The 7,353-nt window shown below is 37.5% G+C and overlaps 1 protein-coding gene across 1 annotated transcript in view; it reads left to right on the forward strand.

Annotated features, from left to right (window-relative positions):
* Positions 1-1,382, forward strand: part of EPSTI1 (epithelial stromal interaction 1) — a 52,228-nt gene extending 50,846 nt beyond the window's left edge. The window contains exon 12 of the mRNA XM_058799935.1: positions 803-1,382. The gene's annotated coding sequence lies outside the window, so the exon portion shown is untranslated. The remainder of the gene's footprint in view (positions 1-802) is intronic.
* The last annotated feature ends 5,971 nt before the right edge of the window (positions 1,383-7,353 follow it).

Below are 7,353 nucleotides of genomic sequence, written 5' to 3' on the forward strand. Positions count from 1 at the left end.
TGACAAAGATTATTTGTTCCTTAGCAGTTGGGTTTGACATAACTCGGTTTTTTTTGGTGTTTTTCTGAGACCTTGCATTTTATGAAAAGGAATTTAAAATAATCAAACTTTTAAAAGTCTGTTGCTTCCAACCCTTCCCCCACAAATCTAGATTTGAGACTTTCTTCATCATTTGCTACTCCAACAGTTATGTTAGTCCTTTTACAGCGGGGCTTTATTCTGAAGACAGTATCTAAATTATATTGTTGGCTTCCCATGTGTTGTCTTTTCAGTTTTTTGAGAAGTAAAATTTTTATTAAAAATTTACTCAAATTCACTCAGGAAATGGCAATGTGTAGATAAAGGCAATTCCTTGGAGGGGCAGAAATGGCTATCTTTTGCAGTCCACAGTTCTACTATGTTTTGTAAGCTGTGGACAGCTGAAGGACTTCAACACATTGAATCCTTTGTTATTGGTATAATACCAATAACGTATTTACATGTGAACTGTACAAGAAATATGGATGGGTGTATTTTTAAGCCTTGTTTTTCTGTTGTTTTCAAAGCACATTTCAGCCTGCTATGTCAATATGTTGTTCAAAGAGTTACTAATATGTCTGCAGATAATTAGAACATTTTGTGAATTAAATTTACAAAAAGATAGAAATCCCTGCATGAAGGCTTTACATAATTAAAAGCTAAAACATGTTGGAAGAAAGGGAACACTATTTTCCAGTGGAATTAATCCTTGAGAAGTTGACTTTGAATTTTGTTTTTGTTGTAAAAGATAAATTTTCATTCTTTTTTCTCCCTCTTGTTACAGGGTATTGCAGAAATATTCACTTTTATCTGGCCTAGGCCAAATGACTTCGTAAAAGCTCCAAGAAACTGCTCTTTATTGTGATTCGTGATTCTTTTCTTACCCTGACTTCAGCTGCACACCGTCTTCATGAGCAATCTGCAGAGACTGGTTTCTAGCTGTCATTATTCATGCATACATATTTGAAACAGCTGATTATGAAAGTCCTATTTAATTTTTAATAAGAATATGTATAATTTTTTTTCATAAATTGTTTTGCCTCATGGAGAATGTAATTATCCCAGTCTTCATGGTCTCTGGAAAAGAAGACAAAGTGACTGCAGAAACTGCAGAAATATCTGTGTTTACTTGCTGCTCTTTACCCAGAAAAAAAAAAGAAAAAATTTCAGAGGCAATCTTAAAAAGCAGGTAAAGAGGGGATTTTTGGGAAGAGAAGGAGAAATGTTGCTGGGGTTTTGTTTGTTTGTTTGTTTTCTGTTTGTTCTTGTGGAAGTTTTGTGAAATTATTTTACTTTGTACTCAATAGCAGACACTCAAGAAGAAAAATGGGCATTGTAGACAGTATCTTTTAAATAGGTTCTTAGAAAAATACATAACATGAAAGAAAGAAATAAAGTTTGAAATAAAACTGAAATGTATTTGATCTCTTCACATCTTTTGTGATACAGTGTGGTGTCTTTTCTCTTTGTCTGTTTTACCATGGTAACATCTATTACAGGAGTGGGGAGCGCTACTCCAGCATTAGCTTCAGTTTCCTGCTTTTCTTTGTCCCTCTAGTCCAGTGGAATTTAATTTGTGTCTCCCTGTCTCTGAGACAGATGACAACTTTTTAATGCTTTCTAAAAGTCATCATATATGACCAAGGTACTTCTAGTATAAAAGAAGGGTTCACAGTGCATATTACATAAACCACGCAGAAAAGAAAAAGTATCTGTGGCATTTGCAATTTTGTCTTAGGCTGAGTTAAAGGTCTCCAGAACAATTTTGTTCAGCATGCAGGCATGATATTTTTCCATCACCCTTGCAATATGGAAACTTCATAATGAGTCACCTGAAGGTTTTTTTGAGCCACGGATGTTGCGATGTTTGCTGTCCCTTGTGGGACACTCTGTAGCTGTCTTTGGCTCAAACTATTACTCAAATCTCTCATGCTGCTAGCTAGCTGATGTTCATAGGGAATGCTGGAGATTTGGCAATATTTTCTGGTTTAGCCTTTTTTTAGGTAAAAATTTCTGGGAAGATTCCTTGGGAAGACTTTTCCATACCTACACAGTGGTACTGTATAGCAAGTGGTATTTGGCTGTGTCATTGGACTTCTTTGGAAATTAAATTTACCTCTGCCTCCAAGAAATCCCTCACCTGGCCTTCTTTGGTAGATTTTAGGGCGGGGGCTAAACATCTGCAGAGTGGGCAATATATACATGCATATAGATATATTTCAATGGAAATGTCTTTGCTCCAGTCAGACCCTGGTATTGTACTCTAATGGGACTCATATTTGTAGGTGGTCTTTTTGAAGCAGTGAACCCAAAGGCTGAGTGGGAGGGGAAGTCACCATTGTCCCCAACAAGCTGAAATTCAGTCTGTTGCTATGTTTCAATACATGAAAAAGAGCTTTTTATTAACCTGCTACTTTCACATTCAGGAGCAGTGATGGCAGGTCACCTTGAATAACCTCTTCCATTAAGCTTTTTTGCTTTCTTTTGGCTGTCTTCACAGTGCTTCCCCTTATCCAGCATTTCAATCTCTTTTTTGAAATGCTGTCTGCAAACTGTTTCTGACATTAACTATTCCAGCCCTTTTAATGGAGAAATATCAGAATTTTCCCTCCCCTATCTTTCTGAACAGAACAAACAAATCTATATGAACAGTGGTCCAGGAAGTGTCTTTGACAGCCATGCCCTGCAATGGAGATGATAAGAAGTTACATCCATCCACAAATTGATGTTAGCAGAATATCTGGAAAAAGCAGTGCTTATCCTGTTGGAAAGCTTCCAGTACCTCAGAATTACCACCTCCATACACATATACCCTGCCCAAACTGTAAGGCTGAGAGCAAAGGGATGTTATGACATCTCTTTAAGGGCATTATAATGAAATAAAGTGGTGGTAGAGGGGGAAAACAGCTTCAGGTTTGTTGAGAGTTAGGAACGGGTAGCTGGGCATCTTTTCTATTTGCTTGTTAGAGTAAACATTTGATAAAGATTTTCAAACTCAAGTAGTTTCTCTAGTTACAACTTACACAAACCAAACTAATTATCTTTGTACTGTTGCATAATACCAGATTTTATTTCTGCATAACAGTAAATGGAGAGTTTTGGGGTTTTGTTTTGTTTTGTTTTTAAATTGTTGTTGATAACAATATAATTTGTACTGATGATCTCCTTGTCTATTTTAGAAAAAAACCTTCCAGCAGGGACTTGCGTGTGTCTGGAAGTTGCAAGAGGAAATCCCCTTGCTTTTCCATTGCTGAGTCAAATTCATTTTAACAAACTGACTGAACCATTATGATCAGCTATTCTGAATTCCAATATAACTTGACAGTAAGAGTCCTATGTTTAGATTTTATGGTCTGTCTAAATCAGAAAGTACCTTCCTATGAAGAAATGTAGCATTTATTTAAGGACTTACAAACCTGATTCTCTGTTATGTACCCAAAAGTTGTTCCAATGGTTTATCTATTCCTACTTTTAAAAATACCTTCCTGACTCCTAGTGTAAACTTGCCAAGTTTCATAAAACTATTAATGAATTTTCTTAAGCATTTACTTGGTAAATTATGGGTTTCTGCTCCTGAGACTCTTCTTTTTCTTAAAGTGCAGAATTTGGACTGCTTAATTCAATTTACAGGTTTTGTTTAGTTTTTATTCTAAAAATAATCCATATTTGAAGAAAGACTTTGATGCAATGGGATTTGGTGTAACTGTATCTTCCTTTTGGTATGTGCCCCACTACTCAGACACTAAGGCAGAATATTATAAGCTACTAGAAAGGGAGTTAATCCATAGCTTACATTTTATGGTATCCATCCATGTTCAGTTCACGCCTCTGCATCAAGAAATTCAAATCCCTGTCTCCTGTCTTGGAGAACATCTTAACTACCGGGTTCTTTAGAGCAGTTCTCAGCACCCAGGCTATGTTGACTCTTCTGCTTTATGCAAAAGAATAGAAATTCATGTGAAATGAGAAGGCAACGTGGCTTTATCTGTTCCAGGAGCTGGATGTCACTGCTGTGGGCCATGCCATGGCTCTGCTCCGCATCACAGTCTTTGGAGCTCTGAGCAACCTGGTCTAATGCAAGGTGTCCCTGCTCATGGCAAGTGTTGGGAACTGATGATCTTTAGGGTCCCTTCCAACCCAAACCATTCCATGGCTCTATGATCCTAGTGGCTCACTCACATTGACTCCTTCACACCTCCAGATACTTGTTTTCTCTACTTTTGCTCCTGGAATACAAACTGTCTGGCAGAAATCCCTTCTGCTCCCTCTCTAGGTATTACTCCTCATTGCCTCCAATAATTTCCCTTTTCTTGTAATCCATGGGTTCTTCCTTAGTACCCTTGACTGCTTTAACAGCCTATTTTTCTGCTATATCCTCTGGAATTAAAAATGGGAACAATACTATTTGCTGCTTCAATGTAACATTTATGCTTTTGCAATCATTTCTCTTTCCTGTCTGACAGACCAATGTGTTTTCTTATCTCCTGTCCATGTCCCCTATTTGTCCCATCCTTTTCCATCTTGGCATGGAGCTGCATTAGGAAGAGCATTGCCAGTGGGTCAAGGGATGTGATAATTCCCTTCTGGTCAGCCCAGTGACATACATCAGGAGTGCTGGGTCCAGTGCTTGGCTCCCCAGGACGAGAAAAATGTGGACACACTGGAGTGAATCCAGCAAAGGGTGCCCAACAACAGGACAATGGGCACAAATTAAAATACAGAAAATTCTATTTAAACACACAAGCCTTTTTTTTTTTTTTTTTTTTTTTTTTTTTTTTAATAGCTTATCAGGCAGTGTCACAGGTTGTCCAGAGAGGCTGCTGAGTTCACATCCCTGGACTGTCCTGAGCACCCTGCCATCAGTGACCCTGCTCTGAGCAGGACTGGATGCTGTAGCAGCCATGGGCAGCATTCAGCTGATGCTGACACTGTTAGTAGAGGTGAGAGCTTTCACTGTGACTGTCACTGGGTAGAAATGGAAGCTTGAAATGAGAAAATTCACCTGAAGTTCTTCAGTCTCGCATTAAAGACTTTCCAAATTTCAAACCATTCTAGGGATTTCATTCTGAACTCTCTCTGATCTGCTCTCATTAAAAAGAGTGGGTTTATTTCTTGCCAACTTTAATTCATTTTTTTTATTTCACTTTGAGTCCCCATTCCCTGTTCCTAGCTGTTTGATCTTTGCACTTAGCTCCTTAATTAAAAGAAGGCAAGCCAGCTTTTCCTGCTGCCTGGACCTCTCTCTAGGAGCTGTCTTTATCTCTCATTCAGTTAGCACCAACCACAGTCTTTACCACCAATTTCTCTTTCCTTCCCTCCCAATCCATGAACTCCCTTGAACTATATTTGGGTAAGAAACCCTAACAGAAATGTTATTTTTGAATGATGATTTCCATTTAGTATTTTATTTTAAAGTCTCTCTAGCAAATTCTCAATTTTCTTATCTAGACTTTGAAGTTTGAGTAGTTCTTTATTTTTATATAAGAAAGTCATATGGCCTTGTATAACTCTTCTCTTTTAACAAATGCACATTTTGTCAGACTGGAAATCCCACCATAAATGCAACTCCTACCTATTCAAACTTTAATCTTTCATTAAGCCATGTTGTCTGGTATTAATTATGCTGTTCCCCCCTAATTCTTTATTGAGCACATCCTCTTTTGCTTTCCTAAGATTTTGCCCTGGGTAAGCATTAAATTGACAGACCTAAAGTTAGTTTTTCAGCACATTATCCTTTGGAAACATTGAAAAATTTATTTCCTGTCTTCTCTGTTCAATCTTTTGGACAGTCACCATATCTCAGAGGATTTATCCAGTATCCTGCTTTGAAAACAGTGTTTTTACAATCTCATCCGTTTATACACCTACAGCCAGTGGTCTGAGTTATCTTTGTTGATATTTAGTAACTCACTCCTTTACTAAAGGAATAAAAATATATATATTTCCCTATTCCCATCTGAAATAGTAATCTGTCTGTTTCCCAAAAATAAATATGTGTGTATATTGGTATCAGAAGTGAGGATTTTGCACTTTTGCCTCTTCCCTGGCACAGTGATGGCTGTGGAGCTAATCTGTGGGGGTGGCAGAGTTTCTGTGCTGGTGTTCCTTTGTTCTCTGCCTGGAGTGGGGTGTTTTCACAGCCATGGTACACGACTGGTGGCCACTGGAGGAGCAGGGTGTTTCATTATTGTAAAATTTCATCCTCACCAAAGATAAGCTTTCAGCAGCCGCCTTGCATATTTACTCCCCCAAGGAAAAAGTTAAGTCTTGGATTACAAAGGCAAAAATAAAGTTATGAAAAGAGGAAAGTAACAAATGCAATCTTGGCATAGCTCTGATAACAAAGGTCTTATCCAACTGAGTTCAGAGGTGTGAGCAATACCACAGCTCAGCAGCCAAGAACAGAACTGCCAGGTTGAATCTTTACAACCAATTTCTTAGCTGGTTGGTTCAATTGAATGTGATCAATAAAAAACCTAGGGAAAAAAAGCATTTCTCATCTTAAGAAGCTACAATTTCCTTCCTAATGTAAACCATTCTATACTATTTCTTGCTCTGCTTTTGTGGAGAGACTCCACTGCTATTGACACTCTCTCCCTTCCCTTTTTTTTTCTTTTTTTTTTAAGATGCAGAAAATTTGTTGGCATGCTTTATTTGCATTTAGTTTGTTTCACGACTGAAATGCTTCCTCCATCTTCATGGAGCCTGGTAAACAGATGTTGTGCTGTTTTAGCACATCTTGAAGGTCAGCAATTGCTAGCACAGCAGAGACCAGAACCTTCAATCCTAGAAATTGGCCTGCTTGTACCTGATCCAACCACATTTGAATAAAACAAAGACACTTGTTACAATGAACCAATCTGGACCTTTTCCTGGAGGTTAATGTAAGTGCAAACTTTGCAAAGGTAAAGCCTGTACTACACAAGGAAGTTTCTCAGGTAAATTTCATCCAGTGTGCCCAACTTCTTTTTAACCTGAATAAAATGGAAAACAAATAAACAGGAAAAACAATCAGAAAAAAAAAAAACCAAAACCCCAGACTACAAAACCAAATCAATAAAAAAAAAAAACAACCAAACTTCTTTTTTTTTCATTTCTTCCAGAGGCAGGATCTGGTTTAGTTTTGCAGGGTAAATTTTTTTTATTAACCTTTATTTTACATGGCTTTTCAGAAGTTCTGCTGTACCTTTTCACTCTGGATCAATTCTGATTAATATTATGTTCTCTTGAACTTTTTTTTCCTGTATGTGAGATCAAAACTCAAAGTGCCAATTACTTAACTCTTTAAATCAATGTCTCTCCTGGCTCTCCTTCAAAAAATAAATAAAAGACTGT

The sequence above is a fragment of the Ammospiza caudacuta genome, chromosome 2 (genome assembly GCF_027887145.1).
Source record: "Ammospiza caudacuta isolate bAmmCau1 chromosome 2, bAmmCau1.pri, whole genome shotgun sequence".
NCBI classification, from domain to species: Eukaryota; Metazoa; Chordata; class Aves; order Passeriformes; family Passerellidae; genus Ammospiza; species Ammospiza caudacuta.